Below are 23,156 nucleotides of genomic sequence, written 5' to 3' on the forward strand. Positions count from 1 at the left end.
TTTGGGGTAATTTTTACTTAGTTTTGAAACAAAATCATGTGATGATTTACTTCTGCTCAGTAGTTAATTAAATCACATAATTTATTATCATTGTTTTATCATTGTGTGTTTGAATTAGGAACAAAGAAAAACACTTCCTTGTATGGGGCACTGTGGAGATCTTGTCATTTAAGATCTTCTGAAGTGAGACTTTGTGTCAGGTGGGCATCGCAGAGGAGGGCAGTAGAACACCTGCAGCTCAAGAGTGAAGCAAGGTGCTGTTTCTTGGTGGGGCTGGTCTGTGGCTGTCTCTGGGAGCCGTGCTTTCTAGGGGAACCCGTGCCTCTGTTTTGATCTGACACTGCAGAAGCAGCTGGCTATCTGTGTCCATCACAGGAGGTCTGAACTAAAGCTTGCAGGGCTAACTTGTCGATGCTTGGAATACTTACAGACCCTGTAACAGGAGGTGTCATAGGGCAGTGCTGAGCAAGTCTTACATGAGCAGTAAGAGTTTCAACATGAGTTCTGGAGGCTGAGTTTCAGAATAGTCCATGAGTAACTCTTGATGAAGACGCCTTTTCTTGTTTACTCCAGTTGCTGAAATAAGCAGTAAATGAGTAGGGGTACTTTATATCCGAAGTGTTTCCTCATTTCTGTACTCATCTGACACTCACATTTCCTCCTGCTGTTACATCTGCTCTGTTCATATGGAGGTCATCTGGCCTTGATGCTGCTGAGAATTCTCTCTTTCCTCAGGAGGCCTGAATATGGATAAAGACAGCAATTTCATTGCTGAACCAGTTGGTTTTACCGACTGGATAAACTTACTGTTTTGGAAACTGAAAAGAACATGCTTGCTTAAATATACTACAGTGATGAAAAATGGAGTTTTCAGCTTTCTCTATTTCTCTAAAGAAAGAGAGAGCAAGCTAAGATTACCTTTCTCTTTGAAACACCCCTTTTGAAGGCTCCTTCCTTTTAAACGCCTTTTCTCTTTTAATTGCCCCTTCCTCCATGCAAACATGGAGGGGTGTTTGCAAACAGTAAACAGCACATGCAAACAGTACTTAAATTGTTGTGGTTTGCTGGTGGTTCAGTAATCAAAATGTTATTTGTAGTGTCTTTGTAGTAGGCTGCACAGATTGGGAATTTTAGTCACTGCTGTTAATATTCTTCCTGAAGCAGAAAGCCACAACTAAGGGACTGAAATATGAAGAAAGAGAGGGGGATGGAAGGAAAATGAAAAGCTAAAGCATACCTTTGTCCAAGGTTTTCATTTGTGTCTAACCTTCCCTGTCATTTCTACCCTTCTAATTCTTTCAGGATATGATAGAAAAATGTCTTCTCTGACTATAGAAAAGCACTCTCAAATTTCTGTGCCACTACTTGAAACACGGTGATGCTTTTAATGCAGACATTTTCCATGGCCTTAACTGCTCACAGCTCTGTACCAAACCAAAGTAGCCACTGTGAATACCTAGCAAGTACTCTTCATAAACATTTTTATAATGTTTGACCTTAAGAGTGACCTGAAGATTAATGGATATGTTGTATCAGTTTTAATGGGTCTCTTCTCCCTTGGATACACACATGTGACTCCCATTAGTCTTAATGGGAGTTATATGTGTGCCTAGAGGTTAGACAAGATCTCTAAAGGTGCTGTTATGCTCTCTTGTATTAACGATCTCATAATTGCTGAGGTGCTGCACCTTTGCATTGAAAGCAAACTAATTGAATTGGTCTGGTACAAGTTGGTTTACTAGCATACCTGACACGTATGTGTGTTTTCCTGGGGGCCCCTCAGTACACAGAGGTAGAAGCCAAATCAAATGTGGAATTTAAATTCTACGTGTGACTTGACTTTCTTTGTAATTGTTTTTGTACTCCAAAGTGAATTCATGAGTTTGATTGCTAAGAAAGATAATTGTTCATGTGAATATGTATGAAGAAGCTGAATGTGGTGTTTTATTTTATCATGAAAGCATGTATTGAGAAAAGGGACTGAATTGATTCTTATTTTGATGTTCCAAATCAGGCACTTTGAAAAAAGACAGTTAGGTCTAGAGGATTAACATGAAGCTTGATGTTGAATTTTAATTATGGCTTTGTTACTCATTTCTTCCAAGAGCCTTTAGACAAAGCACTTCACCTTTCTTTGATTTCCAGGTATGTAAAATATCTGCTTGCTTCTTAGTGTTGCAGACATAAATTAATATCTGTTCTGTACTTTGAAATTTTAAGATTGGTATATTTTAACTCTATTCTGCTGGTATAATCATTGAAGTACAGAAGGAGGAAAAAAAATCATAGTAACCACCTGATACAGCCAGGCAGAAGCTCTGGTGATGCTGCAGATCTCTTGAGAGGAGTGATTCTGTTCCATAGTTTATGATGCATAAAACAGTGTATTGGTGATGAAAAATTTTTAATATTTTATACATATAATCTATCTTTTGGGCCAGGTTTCTCATTGAAAGTGATTGTACACAGGCAAATTGACATTGTAGAGACATTTGACATTTTTATCAATCAAAATAACAATTTGAATTTGATGGTCAGTGTGGAAATGTGTGCACCGTATTCTCTGACTGTCTCTGTACATTTGAAAATCAACCATGATGCAGTTTTCTGTGAAAATACAAATTTGGGGGAAGAATGAATCTTCATATTTACATGCTGGAAGACAAGAAGCATTTATGTGCTAACCTTCACTTTTAAACCTGGTATATTGTTTTCTTGTTTCAGATTAAGGTATTATATAAACTCAATTTTACAATTCAGTTTTACTATTTGAGAAGTAACAGATCCTGGGGTCTGTTTTGGGGATTTTTGTTGTTGATTTGTTGGGAGGTATTTTGATAATATAATTATTTTATTTTTGACCTTATGTATTTCTTAGTTTCTAGTAGAAAGTAGCACATATTTACTGAGACTGTGGTGGTAATATCTTTAGATTTGTAATTTAAAATACCTGGAAAGATCTTGTGAATGGTTTTGTAAATATATTTCCTTACATTTGACTCCAGTGTATAAAATATATGGATCAAAATTTTCTTCCTCATGTAAATTTCAAACGTTAATTTCCTTGAGGTTTTTTAGTAATTTGTGATTAGTTCTCCAGTACTTTTTAAAGAAGAAATAGTTAATTTTATTAGTGTTATATTTTAGGCTATGTAAGACATTTTTTAAGGAAGTTGAAAGTTAAAACAAACCTTAGCTAATTTCAGTTTTATATTCTTGCTTATTCATAGAAAAGAATGAACAGGTCTATTTTGTAATCATGGAAAGCTGAATTTCCAAGATTTTATGTGTGTTTCTATTTGCTTAAGATTCTTTGACCTAAATTCTGTTTTGATGACATACTGTAAACTTCCAGGAACAGGAAGTGTGTCCTGTGTATTTTTACAATATCAAAAACTTGCACTCTTATGATGGAAGCTTCTTTTGGGGAAAAATAAACTCCAAGCTTTGCTAGTATCTGAGATCAATTTTCTAAGCAGAATAAGCAACAGCACCAAAAAAATAGGTTTTGGTTTATTGCTTTTTTGTTGTGTGGGGTTCTTTTCCAGAGTTGTCAATATAATGGTTAACTGAAAGTGAGTAATTTACTCTGTTCCTCATATTTTAAGAGTGATCAAATACAGGTTTCCCAGATAGGTTATGGAGTCTCCATCCAGTTAAAACTCAACTGGACACAGGTGTTAACAACCTGCTTTGAGTCAGGAGTTGGACAAGACCTCAGCCATTCCACTATAAATTGTGTGATTCTATAAATTGTGTAGTTGACTTGTTGACACTTTTTAATTGTAGACCAGCTTTCAAATACCAGTTCAGATATTTCAAATGATAATTGAGATAGGGATAAAAACTACTCAGTCTTGAATTAAAAAGCACATAAAATTAAACAGTTAACATAACATTACTGGCCACATGAAATGTGAGACTAGCAATTGAATATATACAATGTGCTGTGCACAGTTTTTTCAGAATGGAAAGACAGTAAGTAGTACCATAGTACCAGCAAGCTGCCTATTTTTTTTAGCCTCCTTTGACATGCTACCTAAGGAAATACTGCTGTAAATATTAAGTGGGTTAATTGTACATGATTACTTTTTATGTGTAAACTCTTTATTGCCTTAGAAACTGGTTTTGTATTAAGCATTCACAGTTCTAACATGAATGAAATAGTAAGACCTCATAAGAGTTTTTGTGTTAAATTTTAAATGAATCATGGAAATATTAGGTCCTTTACTGGAAAGTTAACATGTTGAAGCTAAGAACAAAAGTAAGGTATTAGGAGGTTTTGAATTATGGACTGATTTTGAAAACTACTATTGAGTAGCTCTGTATATATTTTAGTTCTGTGTCTGATATAGTGAGGGTTACTGTAGCCAGCTGTTTTACCTCAGTTCTTTAAAAAGGTAGCTGGGCTGGTAAATTAAAGTATGAAGTTGCATCTTGTGCCTTAACTACGAGTTGTAAGCTTTAGTGTTCTGAAAATGTAGATGGTTTAGGCATTGGCACTCCTAATTTTTGACTGTAGGTGTTACTGAAACAGTGCAAGTGGAAAACAGATTTCTGATACCATCTCAGTAGCAATCCATCTGAACTTGCCCCAAGTGTGAAAGTGATTGGTGATATCATCTCAGTAGCAATTTGTTTGCACTTGCCCCCAGGGCTCTTGAAGATTTTAGAACCTTGTCATTAGACAGTATTCCATAGAGTTGTTGTGAATACCAAGTATATTAAAAGTTACTGATTGTGGCTATGGAAAAGGTCTGATATGTTGCATATTCCCAAATAATTTTCAGGATGCTAATAAATCACTCTAGATTAATGATTCTTGTGTGAAATTAAAAAAAAAAATTAAAAAATATAACTCAAAAACCTATTGTTGCTTTTGGTAACCTGTACTTTTTACTACCTTTACTTTCATACTTCAGACATGAGAGAAATGGGGTGGTTAAATTTGTTAGCAGTCAATGGAAAGATTGATTTGATATGCTTTCTCAGGCTTATGTTGAACCCAGGTAGGAAAATTAGTAGCTTAGTAGAAAAATGGTAGATGTTAGGGTCCGCATTTGTCTTATTATTTTGTAGTTTTTTATACAATAAAACTTAAATTTCACTGTGCTTTTTATTTTTGTTTATTTTTCCCATGGGACAAGGAACAGAGTCCAGCTCTGCATTCTTTTGTGAGTGAATACTGTGTCTCATTCAGTTCATTCTGCACCTAATGTCACAGAAAAATGCTGAAGAGCTTCAGTGCTTTTTAACTCAATTTTCATAAAACACATAGCTGAGATAAAGGGACTAATCTAATTCTGAGTGAAGGTAAGTAATGGATAAACAGGAGTATTTCTTGGGTTTTGTGGGGTCCATAGTAATAATAATTCCATCACTCTTATACAAGCTTTGCAAATTATTATTTAAAATTAGAGATTATCACCAAACACTTCTTTGGAACATATTGGAAGAAAAATTTAAATTGACTGTTCATGTACTTACATATGCAAAATCATCTATGTTCTGCAGATGTCTAAAAGCAGAAGCAGAACTAGATTTTAGAGGAAACCTGCATTATATTCTGATATCAACAACAACTTAGATCACATTGGTATCACATAACTATAATGTTTTAGAGCCTCTGCCAATTTAAAAATCAAATTGATGCTAGATTTGTATAGAACAACACATTTGACTGACAGAAAAGGCTGTTATAGATGGATGTGATGTTCTATCCTTGTATAACAAGGGTTTTGACTGACAGTTTAACAATAGTACACTTTCCACCCCATATATTCTAAATGATTATTATTACAATACAAAACATTTTTGCTCTTGCTGTATATAGATAACATGTACACTTTTTGTGTAATAACATTCAAGAAGAGAGGGTTTCTTTTATGTCTTAAAGATGATGGCAATTAATGAAGGCTCCATCTGACACTTATAACCAATGTCAAGGCTTGCTATTGTGGTGCATGGTAATGTAAAAACTATCAGGGTGCTTAGCTCCTGGTGAAGGATCAGCATAACTCTTGACACATTCTATATGGTGGATGAAATAAATCTCCTCGGAGAGCAATAGAAATATATCTTCAACTGAAGACTACCCTTTCTGTTTTATAATCCCTCTTTTCAGCTTTGCAGTTCTTTGCATCACTGTAAAATGCAGTTTTTATCTAGAAAGTAAGTATATAAAATGGTTCCTGTTAATGCAACAAATATGCTTTCTGTGCTTTGCAGTCAACATTTCTCTGAAATTAGACTTTAAAATCTTCTTCAAAACAATAGCTAGAGGTAAGAAAGGTATTTTTTCTTATTTGGATCTCATTCATTTTGGGGAGACCGTCCTTTTCATTTTGAAATACTCATTTTGAATTCTTGGCATCCTTTTGCAGCACTTTATACAAGTGTCTCCTACTTGGTGTCAGTTTTCACAAGAGCAGGGGCAGTACCATGTGCCTACATTGTATTTGATGATAATAAAAAGGTCAATATTAAAGTCTAAACTTCTCTGTAAACTTCAGTTTAGTGTTGTGTGCAACTAAGGAAGATGGTCTACTCTTTCATGAACCTCCCAACAATGAAAAATAGAAAAAGAATTGAATGGAATAAAATAGGGTCACATTGATCAAAACACATCTACCTCTTATCTTTTTGATTATCTATATAAGGAAAACATGATAAATATAAAGATTGCTTTTACAATATAGATTTGTTGTTTAAATTGGCTTACTGTAAAGATATTTATCTTAAATGACTTTGTATTTGGTAAGGGAATTAAACATTATTTTTTTCACCTCATTATGTATGATCAGTGGGATCTTGGTATCTCACATTTATTCAACAAGATTTTATTTTTCTGTAGAAGGACAAATTCAGTATATGTTTTTTGGAACAATAGAATTATTTGTTGGCTTGGGACAGTGATGATGATATTTCCTGCAAAGCACTAAAAAGATCTTTAAAGAATATTTGCCCCATTACTGGTGGTGCCATTTCAACTCTTTGTCAGTTCTAGATGTAATACCAGTACTTCTCTAGCAGTGACTTATGGTTTGAAGGAAAGCATAAAAGTAATTTGGGAAATAATATTATCCAGTTAGAAAACGATTCCTCAGAAAAATTGTAGTTTTATCAATATAGACTGCTAAGTTTTAAAGTGAAGTCAACTAAAAAAAATCCATGATTTGGAATTATATTGATCTTCACATAGCTCAGACACAGACAACTGGTATTTAATTTGAGAGAGCACTAATGATAATCATCCATACAGGGGCCAACTTGTAGAGGTTGTTAAAGGCCATGCATTGCTGACCACTGGCAATGGTTGAGTTTGCAAACTCAGACTGAGATCAAATTTCTGAGTAGAATGTGTTATATGGGTACAGAGTTGTCCTCTACCTCCTCTCAGCTGGCAACATCTGTTTAACACAGCTTTTCTTTCCTTGACATCATACCCACCTTACTTTGTGTCCTGATTTTGCTCATTGTCTTTCATGAGTAAATACAGGTCTAAAACTGTCTCATCTTAGTTTCTTCCTCTTCTGATGATTTGTTTTTCCTCTGTGACCTTTTGTATCATAGTTCCAATAGCAGTTGTCTGTCTAATCTACCTAATTGTCTTTGGTCTTCCTTGCCTCTTTTATGCTTCTCTCATCTATGAACTATCAGTACTCAATTAGTGAAGGAACAAAAGGCACAGAAGGAAATGTTCCCTTGCTGTCTCTTCTTGTCTTTGGCATTGAAACAGCCTGGAACAGAGGCAACTACAAAGGGCTAGATTAGCTCCTTCATCTCCAGCTTGGAGAGTACTCAGCAGGGATTTTTTTTTAAGAGACTTTCGCTTTTGGAAGGAACTTTCTGCTGAACATATGCAAAACATAATTTATAAAGATTCACAGCTTGTCCAAAGGTGGGAGAGTTATTGCAGGGTTCATGAAAGCACAGTATTGAGATAGGGCATTATGAGATTAACTATTTTAAATTTCTGTGTAAATTGTGATGAGGTTTACTGTTTTGAGCAAAACACTTCCTCAATTTCGATAAGGACAAAGCATTTTCTTTCTGCTTCATTTTTAAGTAAATGAAGCATTTTTCTTGCTGTTCACATGTGTAATTCTTTCCTTTCTTTAACAAAAAGGAGAAGTGTAATCTCACATGAGCATAGAAACATGCCAAAAAGCAAGGATTTATTATTTGGGTAGCTGAAGTATTAGGTTTTAGAATAAGTTAAAGTCTGATGTCTTTAACCATTTACTGTTCAATGAACACCACTTACAAATATGTCTGACAGAAACATACACATTCGTCATGTTACTTTATTTTTCTAATTAAAAGGGAAAAAATTAATCTCCTTAGCAGAGACATTTCCTCTCAGAATAAAGACCTGATTCTGGAGTCTCATAGATATTTAATTTGCAAGATAGCATAATGAAAATATGTTAATAGCTTTTCCAACAAGTTAATAGCTTTCAAGTTCATACTAATTAGTTTGTTAAAATATTCTATTTGTAAAATACTTTCTTTTTTCCCCCCAGTAAAAGGTAAGAATGTAACACAGTCTTATAAGGAGTATCTTGCTGATAGTAAGGGTAGAATCTGTAGTATCAAAATTATTAGAAAAAAATAATTGCCAATGAGTCTTGAAGGAAAATTCCATAATTCTCATCAAAGATAACTTTCTGACATTTTTATGGTGAAATCTTAGAGACTGTAGGAGTGGATCTTGCAGAGTTAAGTAAGCATTCTTGGGAGCAAAGATGTGAAAGCAGCCTTCTCATGGTGTCATGCCTGGTCCCAGGTGTCCTGCATTCCTGACTACTTACACTGGCAGCTGCAGGACGGGTGAGTGGTACCCCATTGTCTACCCATCCTTGGGTGGCCAGAGCACCATGAAATTAAAGCATACATCTTCACATTCACAAGATAGCCCATACTTCTCCTTTTCTCTATTATTTCTCTATTGTTAGTGTAATATTTTGTTCAATCAAAAATAATGAATTAATTTTATTTTACCTTTTTTTTTCCTTTTGGGGTGGGAGCAGGGAGTGAGTATTGTATCTCTCCTGTATCCTGACACTATAAAATCCAGCTTTTTGCTACCTGCCTCTTCCTTTGGTATCTTTTGGTATCTTTTAGTAGTACCTTCAGATCTCCTTAGAACTTTCTGAGCCAGTACTGCTTATATCCTTATATATTCACTCTGAAATACTTTGAATCCTTCTGCATTTGTTTATATCTTTCTCATGTTTTTTGAAACGTATGCTTGTAGCATCCTCAGCTTCCTTTTGCTTCTGTTGGCTGGGAAAAAGGCATCATGTGCTCGTACTTATCCCAAAGAATGCATGTGCTGAATAAGCTGCAGGTTGTTGTCAAAGTGAATAACATCTACTCTCCCTGTTCTACCATCAGTCAGGGAATTAATAGAGATTATTCTTACTTTTCTCTACCCTGGTCCTTCCCATTTACTGACTACCACATCAGCTGTGATATCTTTGTGAACACACATTCTCAAATTTAGTAGAACTAAGTCACTGTATTAAAATTTAAGGTATTACTGTCATAAAGCAATCTGGAGTTGGGGAATTTTACTTGAGATAATTTACTGTGAACAAACATAAATTTCTGATAGCTCTTTTGAGAGTTAATAATGAGAAAATGGCAAGCAATTAGACATACACTTGTATGAACAGCTGATCCTCCCTCTGGCCTGGTCTAAACAGGTCCAGAAAATTCCTAAAACACCTGGATGACAACTTCATGGAGCAGTTACTAAAACAGCCAACTTGGAGAGATGCCCTACTTGATTTACAGAGAGGGTCTTGTGAGCAAAGCAGAGCTTGGTGGCTATCATGGCCAGAGTGACTATGCAGTCAAGTTTAAAATCTCTGTTAACTGTAGGAAAAATGCCAACAAAACTTCAGCCTTGGACAATAAGGAGAGCAGAGTTCAGGCTGCTCGGGAAACTAGTTAGTAAGGTTCCCTTGGAAAATGCTTTGCAGGTGCTGAAATCCATCTTAAGAGCACAGGAATAGGCAATTCCAAAATGTCAGAAGTCAAGCAGACAAAGCAGAAGGCCAGCTTGGCTAAGCAGGGATCTTCTTTTGGAGATAAGGTAGAAAAGGAAGGCATAATACCCTGTGGAATCAAGGTCAGGTGACATGGTAAGAATACAGAGATGTTGATTGCCACTTTGGGGAGAAAATTTGTGTGGCCAAAGCTCAGTTGTAGTTGAAGCTGGTGAGAACTGTGGAGGACATTTTTTATTACAGTTTTTAAAACTACATTAATGGCAAAAGTCGGTGTAGAAATTACATGGGCACATTAGAGGATGAGGATGGTTACCCCACAAAGGGACATAGACAAGGTGGAGATGTTTATTGCTTTGTTTTCCTCTCTCTTCAACACCAGTGATGGACTAAAAGGGTCCCAGTACCTTGAGCTTGAGGACCATGTGTGTGAGGAGGATAAACTCCAAGCTGACCCTGAAATTGTAAGGGATCTGCTGTTCTAGCTGGAGCCCTGTAAATCTATAGGGCATGATGGGATTTGTCTGACAGTAGATAAAGAGCTGCCTTATGTCATCATGAGGCCTCTCTTGACAATTTTTGAATGGTCATAGGAATCTGGAGAGGTCCCAGTTGACTGGAATCTGATCAACATTGTCCCAGTTTTTGAAAAGGGCAAGAAGAATGACCCTGGAAACGACAGGCCTCTTAGCCTGAAGGCTCGCTTCAGTGCCTGGTAAGGATATGCAGAAGATTTTTCTGGCAGGTATTGCACAACACCCAAAAGACAGACAATACAGTCATTGGTCACAGCCAGCATGGTTTCATGAGGGGAAGGTCCTTCTTTTCAAACCTGTTTTCCTTTTATGACAAGGTAGCCCACCCAGCTAATTGGTGGGAGGAAGCCAATTGATGTAATCTTTTTAGATTTATGTAAAACTTTTGATACCATTTCTCACAGGATCCTTCTGGATGAAATGACTAGCCCACAACTGGATAAACACATCATGGGATGGGTGAGCAGCTGGCTCATGAGTCAGGCACAAAGGGTTGCTGTAAATGGGATGACATCAGACTGGAAGGTGACACTGGTGCGGTTCTGCAAGGCTCCATCCTCAGCCCTGTGCTCTTCAACAATAAATGATTTGGACACAGGACTGGAAGAGATGCTGAGGAAGTTCACAGATGATCTAAAAGTGGGAGGAGCTGTTGACTCCCTTGAAGGCAGGGAGACCCTGCAGGGAGACCTTGACAAATCCGAGGGCTGGGCAATCAGCAACTGTATGAAGTTCAGCAAGGGAAAGTGCTGTATTCTGCCCATGGGATGGGGCAAGCCTGGGTGGATGTGCAGACTGGGGAATGAGAGGCTGGAGAGCAGTGCTGTGGAAAGAGAATCTGGTGATCCTGGTTGTTGGCAAGTTGAATCTGAGTCAGCAGTGTCCTGGCAGCCAGGAGGGCCAACCCTGTCCTGGAGGGCATAGGGACAGTATCGCCAGATGGGCAAGGGAGGGGATTGTCCTACTCTGCTCTGCACTGGGGCAGCCTCATCTCGAGTGCTGGGGTCAGTTTTGGTCACCACAATATAAAAGAAAGACATTAAACTGTTATAGCGAGTGTCTGAAGGGGGGCAAGAAAAGTGGTGAAGTGCCTTAAGGGGAAGCCAGATGGGAAGCAGCATTTGGGGTCCTGTCTTATGTTTTTAATTAGTGGTTCTTCTTTCTTATGGAACAGCCATTATAATTCCTAATTATGCAATTAACTGTCCTCATTTGGGGGAAAAGAATTTACTTACATTTGCTTCAGAGTTTCTAGGAATATGAAGTTCTGGTCAACATGTGATTTTTTCTTGTTAAAATTGAAGCTTTTTGTTCATTCAGACTTCTCTCAAATTGCCTACTTTATTGTGACTAATGTAACTCTTCAGAAACATTCCTCTGTCTGAATAGAGTGTCTCATTTTTACATTGGTTATAATTAGCTAGGTCATTTTGCTTTTATATTTTAATCCTGATAGTTTGTTTTTAGTTTGTTTCAGAAAATAATTTTATGGTTTCATAAATTTTGGAGTATATACTTTTTTTTCTGTTGGTCATTATAAGGTTTGAGGATTTTTTCCGTCATTTAGTCTTCAAGCCTAACTCTGTATAGTTATTAGCTTCATGGAAGTCTGGTTTGGTCAAACACAATACTGTTCTAGATCACTTGTAGGAAATTTATAAAATCCCATTAGACCTCGAATTTTAAAATACTGATATTGCAATTATTCATTATATACTTGAAACTATGTTGGTGCTTTGCAAAAGAGACAAAATCCTGTTCACATGGGGAAAAGGATGAAGCTGTAGAAAATGATAAATACTGTATTTTCACTGTGAGTTAGAAAAATAATTTGACTTCTTCCAGTCTTGGTGGCAGTCTGGAGTTTATGGAAGGAGTTGAATGAGGCAAAGAAGTTTGTACAGCAAACAGGGTTAGAATTGTACAAGGAGCTAAAATTTGTCTTGGTAACCATCCAAAAGCTATACCCTAACGGAAACCATGTTGTTAGTGTGTTAAAGAACCTTTAACCTGTAGTTCAGTCTGAACTTTTAATAAATGTATGAAACCTTGCCCTTTTCCTCAGATGTTCCTTGGGGCTACATTTTAAATATTTTCATTCCGTTTAGTTGGGTTTTTTTCAGTACATATTAACTTACATAGTCATGCTTATTATGACAATTAGGAAGAAAGGAGTGATGAAATAATGTTGAGAGATTAGGAATGAATGAGAACATTAAATCATGGTAAATGCCAAAATTTTGAATGACTTTTTAAATTATTTTTTCTTTTGTTTTTAATTTGTTTGTAAGAATATTTCAAGTCTGTATAAATGACCTCAAAAGATCAAAATACAATTTTGCTTCAAACAGCTGAATATTTTCCAAGAATAGTATAATGAAGTTGCTCATTCCAATGATTTTTTGACACTATACTACATAACTAATGTAAGATCATTTTTCCAGCTTTACGGTTGCTTGTTATTCTTTCTTTCTGCTTCTGTGTTTGATATGTATGTTTTGCCCATGCATTTCTCCATAAGCTTAGGTTTACTGTTTCTCAAAAATATTTGCTAAATTGGAGTAATATTATCACTATGACTGAGATAGAATGCTAAGTTGTCTAGAGAAGTTTATGAAGAAAGTTAAGTAAAACTCACGCCAATGTAGAGGAGGTTTCTGGGGATAGAGTCTTTCATCTAGTAGAAAGCTGAGCAGTTTGATGCATGTTAGGTGAAGTTAGGCAGATTTAGATAAGAATTTTTTTCTCAGGGTACTTAACCAGTGGAACAAATGGTTTAGGAATATGATAGGCTCTTTAGAGACTGAAGTCCTTAAATAAGAATTGGAAGTCATTCAGTACAATAAACTGTTCCTTTAGCAGGATTTTATAGATTTAATTTGGAATCATAAAATTATGTTGTCTGCATTATTCAGGAGGTCAGCATAGATGGTCATGATGATTTTCACAGCCTTAGGTTCTCCAAATCTACAATTTGACCTCTTACTTATGTGAGAAAGAGCAAAATAATTTTCAAGGCAAGTAAAGGAAGAGCACAGTAGACCTGAACATGAATGATACCGTGTCAGAAGACCTGTCATTCGTTTCTTAGATAACTACTCAGAATGATGTTCCATAGGTATGGCACTCAGTTAATGGGAAGAAGATACTGAAAATAGGACATACGAGGGGATTTTAAAAGCATATCTGCAACTTGCAATGCAAGCCTATTCACAGTGTGCTACTAATGAAGTTATTAGGAGTGAAACTACTGCTTCTATATATTATTTTAATATGGCATGTATATATATTAGCTGATGATGTACTGTTAATTTGGTTGTCTCTAATGTGAACATTGTGTTGCACGGCCTTACTGTGCCCTTGGAGTTGCAGTTGACTTTCTTGGAAGGATTTGATTTCTTAGGAATTTCTTCTTTTCCGTCAAGGAAGAAACATCAATTAAATGTATCATGCATTTTGTTTTATTTTGGAGCAACTATAGCACTTTTCTAGGGAATTCTTGCTTTTAACTAGAGTTTGTTAGTTTAGTTTGATAATGGATTTTGTGCATCTATGTTCTGTCTGGAAGACAAATTTATTTTTACTGCCAGTCAAGTAGAAAAAAAAGACTAACCAGCTAATATGCTAACATTCTAATACAACTCTGCCTCTCATATTTTGACTTATGTGCAGTTTGTAGATGTATAGACTACCAATATAGTTAATCATATCTGTTTTATCTTTTTAGAGGTAAAAGCTTTGTAAGAATGGAAGGTAAGAATGTAAGGTGACCACTCCAACATCCCTTTAGCTTTTTTATATGTCTTTCTTCAACAAGAAAGCAAAGTACTTGAGCTGCAGGTGGAAAGACACTTGCTTCATCCTTCATTTACAGTCTGAGCATTTATGCTTTTATCAGGGTATTCACCTGGTGTAGTGAATCCCTTCTCTTGTTTCCTGTGGATAAGTATCCAAAAATGACCACCTTACTGAAAGATGGGAAACCTGGTCTGTAAGTTCATAGTGCATGAACAAGAATGTAGGATGGGAGTGTGGAGTAAGGGAAAAGAAGTTGGTGCTAATTTCTGGTGTCATTGAAAAGTGTTTCATTGTCATCCCCCCTCATTCTTCTATGCTGGGAAAGAGAGAAATGCTCCTGTCCTCCTTGGGAGTTGCTTCATTCTCCTGAAATGGAAGGCAGTCCCAGTAAAGATGAGAAGCAGCCATCTGAACCCTGGAAGAAGCAGCTGTAAGTTGCAAGAAGCAGCATTTTTTCAAAAAACGACTTCCTCCTCATGGAGAGGCAGCAAGAGTTGATAGTCAGGCAGGTCTTGTAGCTTCTCAACAATGTTTACATGTGCATAAAGCAAAATGTGATTATGGGATAATAGATGTTTTTGGAGAAGTCTCAAAAAAAAAAAAAATCAAAAAAAGTCTTGACTTGTATTTGTGTAAGGATACCAATGCTTACCTCTACCTCATTTAATTGTAATGTGGCTTCCTCAAATAAAATATTCAAAATGAAGAGCTAAGAACACAAGAATCTATAAAACTAACTGAACTACGATAAACGGGCAAATTGTTCTCCATCTGAAGCAATTTTCATTGTCCTTATAAATTACTAGGTAGAGTATGCTATCCAAGTGCCATATCATTTGTTAGAGTTTTCTTTAGCTCTAGCTGTGTGTTGCGTAAATTTTAGCTGAACTGACAAGTAGTGTATCACTCCTGGGCATGTCTGATGTTTCTACCCTGAGACCATTTTCTAGAATTATGGGAGGTAGCTTTGCCAGCTATCCTGGCACTCTGGGTGGAGTGATGGATTTACAAAGGCAATACCCTGCATAAGCAAACAGCTTTTCCATTTCAGCCCTGAAGTCTAGAAAAACTTAAAATGTAAAAAAGATAGAAAAAAAAAATTGAAACATTCTTTTAGGTCCCTTCATTTAAAGGACAAGTAGCTTAAAGACTTGTATGTAAAAAATTAATTCAAACTTTAAATGCATTTTAAATTTGCCACTTAACTTGTACAAATAACACATATATATCCATCATCTATTTCTCCATCTCCATCTATTATTTCTGTGATTTATACTTGGAATTCAGTATATATAAATGAGATGCCATAAGAGATTGTGTTCCTTTCTATGAAGCAAAATCAAGGGTGGAAAATGTGGAACTATATTCTTTAGTGTCAAACCAAGACATGGCTAGTTTATTTATTTTAATGTTTGGTTTTAACATGGCAACATTTGTTCTTCCTAATATGTTAAAACTAAGATAATTTTCATCCTGCGCTGAGAGAGCTGCAGACTTTATGTTGCATGTTACTGTATGTTGTGAGTAGTAATTTTTTTGTTTGTCTTCTGTATCTTTTGTAAGCTGTGGTAGCCATATTGCATGTTGCTTCTTGCAGAATGTTTCCTGGAACACATAATTAACATCATGCAGTAATTTGGAATAAGTGCTGTTAAAAATCACGATAACGTCCTAGTTATTTTGCTTTCTTTTAACCTTCGCAGGTGGTAAATAGAAAAGGTAAATTAAGTTGTTAATTTTGGGTTTTCATTTTTATTCCATTTAAGTCTATTCTGTATTTTTCTAGCAATTGTGTTTAATAAATTATTTTTCTTTTTGGTGTAGATTATAATAGCTTTTCTTGCTGTATCGCTTTTCTTTTAGGACAATCACAAGATTTATTTTAGGAGTTCTAGTGTTTCTCTGTTTCAAACAAGGTGCAACACATAACCTCACTGTATACCTCTTTTGTAAATTTTTAATATGAACTTGAGATTTTGTTCAGTATTTTTTCACTTGTAACACATCTTATATTTTTGATACATTTTTAAAATGGTATTTTTAAGCTTCCAAAGGGAAGTAGAAAATATTTTTATCCATTTTGCTTTGATATAAATAATAAATGTGTAATTAAATTTAATATTTTAGCTTTGTAGTTAAATATGCAACACTGTTTAGAAAACATAGGTTTTTGATTTTGCTTTGCACTGTATGAGAAGAGTATGTAACATTAATTTATAATAGCAATGAATAAAAAAAAAAGTGTCTTGAGATGAGAGAGTAAGTTTAGATTAGATATTAGGAAGAAATTCTCTGCTGTGTGGGTGGTGAGATCAAGGCCAGGCTGGATGGGCTTGCAGCAACCTAGTTTAGTGGAAGGTGTCATTGCCCATGGCAGGGAATTTGGAACTACATTATCTTGAAGGTTCCTTCCAGCTGTCAGAGGATGGAATGTTTTGATTTATGGCTTAAACATTTTTATGAGGCTTTTGCCTATTATAGCAAAATTGTGTAACGAAGCTGCCCCATGGAAGTGCAACACGAATGGGCCTCCTGGCTGAAACCCTGAACTGTGAGTCAAACTGCCCAAGGCTATTCAAGATAAGGAAAAGGGACACTATTGCTCAAAACATCTCAGTTCTGGAAGGTAATGGATAAGGCTGGGAGAGCACTGGAAGAGCCAAGCCCAGCAGCTTCTAGGTGAAAGCCATAGCTCCAGACTTAGCCATTGCCAGGTTTGCACAGACTCCCAGCCCAGGGCTGAAGAGGAGAGGTTTTGGGTGTGTGAAGTAGCCTCTGGTGAGAGGCAGTGAACACCCATCCTCTCTTACACAAACTGCCTCAGCTGCAGGGCTCCCCACTGTGGGAAAGGCACATCTGCAGGGCAATCGCATGAGTGGAAAGTGAGGGGTGTCATGGTCCATCCAAGGCCCCCAAAAAGGTACCTCAAACCCTGCACCAGAGCACTGCCCTTGATGCAAAATGATGCAACTGACTTGAAGTCTTGTAAGAGACAATGTCAAATTTGCAACCCTTCACGGGAGATACCTAGGCATTCCCACCTGACCCAAATGTATATTAATCCATTGGATTCTGTATTTTTTGGTGGGGAACCATGACCACCAAGAAGACCAGATGGTAGGGATCAACAGAACATTTACTGGGACCCATGGAGTGCTGGTATGTTTCTAGTTAATCTGTCCTCCTGTCCTGTCTCCCAGCCCTCCACCTCCCTCCCTCCCTTCCCTATTAAATAAAATGCATCAAATTTTTTGTGTCAACATTTAACCTTTTTTGGTTTTAATCTTTTTTTGGGGGGAGTATTTGAACCTCAGCATTCAATCCATAGAGAGCTCACTTTGCTTCTCTGTGATTAGAGTGGATCATAACACCACCCAACCCAAACCATTCTGGGATCCTCTGTATGGAAATATCCCTGTTTTTAAATGTGCAATTTAGACCAGATACAATGCAGATTGTGAATATACAGGAAAATGTTACATCCTAAATTTATAACTATTACATATCTTTATGGGTCCATGTATGGATATTTTTTTTCTGGAATAAACATAGCCATGGATAAACTTCTAGTGATACAAATTCATAATTACATGATATAAACAATTTGAGGTACCTGTGCCATGTGCAAACTCCCATACACTGTGCCAGGAAGGAATTCATGTTGGCTATGCTAATGAATTAATTGTCCTTGTGTGAATTACAAAAGAAGCAAAGTCAAAAGCAATGTAAAAAGCATGTTAACATTGCTATAAAAAGTAAAAACCATAAAATATTTTTAAATTTTAAGTGCTTTACAAAGAAACAATGAAGTTATTACTCGATTGTACAGTACTTAATACATTGAAAACTTTTCAAAGTAAAGCTTTCATGTTTATAGAACTGAAACTAGTCCAGTCTATAAATTTAATCTGTTATTAAAGAAAAAGTAGTTCAAAATAAGTAAAATTCTAACTTTTGGATGTTCTACATATGGCACGTTCCTTAGGATGAACAACAAAATAGAGCTATCATGGGACTAACAGGGCCCTTAAAAATTTAAAGCACCACCTCTGGTAAAAAGCAAGGTGTGTCTCTACTGGTTATCTCAGCGCTGTAAACCTTCCTCTCTGTGTTGAGGGATAGAAATATGAGTCTTTCTCCCACTTTGCAAACTCATGCTCAGAAACACATTCATTTGTAAGTGTGGAACCTGATGTATTTCTCCATTATGAAAACAGAATAGCCATGCCTGATCAAAGAACGCTTCTTCTGATTTTTCCCAATTTAAGTAACACTGCAGATTATGGAGTTACAGAAAAGACCTTCGGGGGTAAAGTCTGTAATAATGAATGTCCTCCCTCTTCCTGCTGCTGCTTGCAGTATGTAAATAAGATTTATAAACACGGCCAAGATTAAGTGATGAGAATAAGCCAGAGGTAGATACTGCTTAGATTATTATTGCAGCTGAAAGAAAATGTCATCAACGTAGAGCTTGGGACAATAGGGTTGAGATTTTGCAGAACTCTTTTTCATCAGTTTCTGAGATGCACGGTAGTTTGCAACAGGATTTAACAATGCTGATTTCACAAATCCAAGTCATACTAAAAATGCAGAACACTGAGGTGAGCTGCAAACCATACTCCAGCTGTTCGTATTCCCCTAATGGTACCCTGTTACGTTGTATGCACTAACACAGCTTGAGAACTGCTGGTGTGAGAGAAATTACATGGCTGGGCCTCAGAATTGTATTTTATTCCTCGCTGTTGATCTTGCTATGGACATTTTCATTCCGAAGTAGCATCTGCTCTGCTAGTCTTAAATGATGAGTAAAGAAAGTGGGAGCTTTGGAACCAAACCATTTGGCACTGTAGTTATGTGGGGATTGCTTAATGTGTGGATTGAGGACATGAGACAATTGCAGAGTAATAGACATTACAGATGGAAAGAGACCTGTTAGGTCGTCCAGTCTGTCTCCTTACAAATTCAGGATTATTCCCTACAGAACATTTTCCAACATTTTGTTCAGTTTGGTTTTAAATATCCTAAATGATGGAGATTCCACTACTTCCCCTGGGATGCTTTTGTGCTGCTTTACTGGTCTTATTGCTAGTGTTTCATGATACTCAGACACAGTCTTTTCTCTGCTTTTTAAAAGTTACAGTTATTATTGTTACTCCTTTTAAAATTAATTTTAAATTCTTTAATAATAATAAAAATCAGTGAAATATTATGTGTAATTGTTAGTATCCCAGTGGCTATCTGTGATGTCACTTAATCCTCTGTAGTGAAATTGTATTTTTTATTTTCAAATATTTTTCTTTACATGTCAATATTGCTGACTGTCTAATCATTTCCATTGGCCTTCTCAGTACACTTACTTACTTACATTTACTTTATCAGTGTGTGACTTACTTACATTTACTTTATCAGTGTGTGTGTGAGCACACCTTTCAAGTGATCTCTTATGATTTCCTGGTGGCCAGATGAAATGTTAGGAAATATTTTGGGTGCATTGGTATGGACCTAAGATTCGGGTTTCTATGTTATCTCAAGGATTTGCAGTGACAGTACAACAGAGGGAAGAAGGAGTAGGTCATGCATGTACATTGGTGGCATTCCTCTGTAACAACAATGTGGAAGTAACTACTGAATGCAGAAATGACTTGTTGCTGAATAGCTTCAGATATAATCTTTATAGTTATAACATTAGATATAGGTTGTCACTGATTTTATGGCATTAATCTGGGGGTCAAATATTTCCTGATAGCTCTTTTCCCACACTTTTTTTTGCAATGCCAGTGTCAAGCATGATAACTCTTGAAGGAGAGTAGCTGTGTTTTGTCTTCAGAGTTTGTACAGACATTAATTCCCACATGTGTTCATTATCTGGGGTGGTGATTAATTCATTAGGCTCCATTAGTAGTTCGATCAGTTGCTTTTAGATACTGTTGACTGTTCTCTGACATTAAGAACTGTAAGATGTTTTGGTGTGAGTCATCACTGGGGAGTGGTGGTCAGGCAAAACTGAGGCTTACCAAGTCTTTTCATACAAGTCACAGGAAGAATGTATTTTCCTTTATTGCCAATCTATTAAAACTAGAAAATCCTGGCATTTAACTTCAAAAATAACAAAGACTGGAGGAATGAAGAATCCATCTCCTTCATCACATTTTAGATTCTGTTCTTGCAAAACTGTTTTCCTGAGTCTGCTCTGAAAGGAAAGTGCTCCTTTGTAAACTACTTGTTTATTCATGTGGTTTGGCATTGGTTTCTTATGTTGTTTTCTATCTCCAAATATGTTTTCATTTTGCCTTAGTCAAGTTTGAGTTTCATATGATGAATTCATATTAGAATGCACCACAGCTGCTCTACTGATGCTTTCTTATCTACATTGTCTTCCAAAAATCACCATCCTGATTTTCTTCTTGATCACATATAATCAGTTATTCCTAAATATATAAATTTCTGGACCAAGCCTTCATGTTGTGCCTTTTAGATTTCTGTTGTGGCCATGAGTGACTTGATTTTAGCTGTCTGATCTCAAACCCACTCCAAAACTTCAAGTTATAATGTGTTCTTTGAAGCAGACCCACTTTCTGGTGTATTATGTGTGCCAGAAATACACAATAGAATATGTAAAAAGAAATTAAAAGTCTAGGTCATGCGACTCTTGTTTGAAAGATAATAAAATCAAAGCAAACCCAAGAAACCTCCCACAAAAAAAAAACCATGAAACAAAAAGAAAAAAACCCAAACCAAAACAAACAAACAAAACCCAAACAAACTGAAAAACCCAAACACAACTAAACAAACCCAAAAACCAACCAAACAAAAAAAACAACCCACCACCAAAAAAACAGCCACCCTTAAAATTCTAATGTAAAATTTACAGAGGTGTGACTTGACTTACCACCAACAGTTTCTGTGAAAAACCGGGACATGAGTAAGAGGGCCAGAGTGACACTTTTTGTGAGAGCTGCCCTCAAATAAATGTTCTAACTTGGGAAAAAAGTTTTCAAAAAAATGAGAAAACTGAGCTTTTCACTCCTGTGACCAGTGACAGGACTTAAGCAAAGAGCATGAAGTTGAGTGAAGAGAGGCTTAGGTTACTTACATGAAGAGATTTTTCATCTAGGGTGACCGAACGCTGGAAGAAGCTCCCCAGAGAAGTGGTCATGGTATCAAGCCTGACAGAGTTCAAGAAGTGGTTGAACAATGCTCTCAGGCACATAGTGTGACCCTTGTATAGGGCCGGAGATTGGACTCGATTATTGATCCTTGTGGGTCCTTTCCAGCCCTGCATATTTTATAATTCTAAGTATGATGCATTACTTTCTTATATTACAAGCTTTAAAAAGTCTTTCAAGATGCAACAGTCATGACTGTCAATCCTGCTTTGAGCCATGGTTGCAGTTTTTCTTTGCAATTTTGCCTTTTCCTATTAGGACTCTCTAGCTTCTCTCATCCACTCTGTGTTCCTTCCAAGTGAACTGCAAGCTGCCAGATTCAAATGTCAGGCATTTGCCGCAAGACCTCTTTGTCTGTCAGTTCTTGTTTAATGGGGCAGAATTACTAGCCGTAATCATCCTTTTAGTCCTTAATTATGCTCAAGTGCAATTCTGTCTCAATGTTCCATGTCATGATGGACCAGATTTGTGGTCCTGCATGAACTATGATCCTTCTTTATGGTGGTCTTGTGCTTTATCTAAGGCTTGAGCTGGTTCCATCTCTTTCCAATTTAACACAGCCATGTAACTGTAGAATAGTAATGTCCAGTGCAAAATATTTGTGTCACGTGTGTGTATTCTTTTTTCTTCATCTGTCTGCTGTAAACAGCAGGACTATTTTCTGTAACAATAAGGAAAGCAATTTCTGGGTGTAATTTCATGGTTAGCTTAAAATGTTGCTTGCTGTCCTTCCCATCTATATAGTAATACAGAGCACCTTTTTTTCAGGCTAAAGGTCCAGGAAAATTAAAATCAATATTGTTCATGTGGGCACAAGGTGGCTGCTACAGCACAAGGACTTTCTGAAACCACTTCTAGAACATGAGCATTGTGGGTTTTTTTAATGCAGCTCATCTTTGATTGGTTTAATCTGCCATATGCATATTCTCAGTGTGCCCTCTCCTAGAGAGTTTATCCTTTTTGATTTTGAGAAAAACACTCAACCACCCAACTAGATATTAATTGCAGCAGGCACCTGCTGCAATTAATTCATTTTTGCTTCATTTTGCCTCTCTTTACTTTGCTTAATATTCTGTTGCAGGTTACATTCAACCATGTCTTCAGAATTCTTTTGAGCTCCATTTAGACATGAAAAACTTAGTAAAAATTAGTAAAAACACTAATTATAAATTATAATTGCAAAGCAAGTAAAACCAAGTATTATATGTATTTTTGGTGCCCTTCAAATATATTGAGATTTGGGAAAGTTACATGTGTTTGCTTTCCATAATACAATCTGAAGTCTTGGGCCAATGGAGCCAAAATCCCTGTCTATGTATATCAGCAAATACAAGGTATTTAGATGCTGTGGTTGTTGGAGGTCTTAGAGGGATTCCTGTGCTTGAATTAAAAAAAAAATCAATATCTGCGGAAGTCACAGTCTCCATTCGTGGTATCAGGCACCTAAAATCTGTTGGCAGAAGACCTACTCATTGTTACACATGCCAAAATACCGCCCCACATACTGATGTTCTTCCTCCCCACCTTAGCTAATATTTCCAGCACCCTTTGGATATTGCCTTTTTACTTTATCTGAATTGAGGGCCAAGGAAGAGAAAAGCTCCAAAATGTTTCCTAAAGTATATATATATATATATATA

Source organism: Motacilla alba, chromosome 2, assembly GCF_015832195.1.
Source record: "Motacilla alba alba isolate MOTALB_02 chromosome 2, Motacilla_alba_V1.0_pri, whole genome shotgun sequence".
Taxonomy (NCBI): Eukaryota; Metazoa; Chordata; class Aves; order Passeriformes; family Motacillidae; genus Motacilla; species Motacilla alba.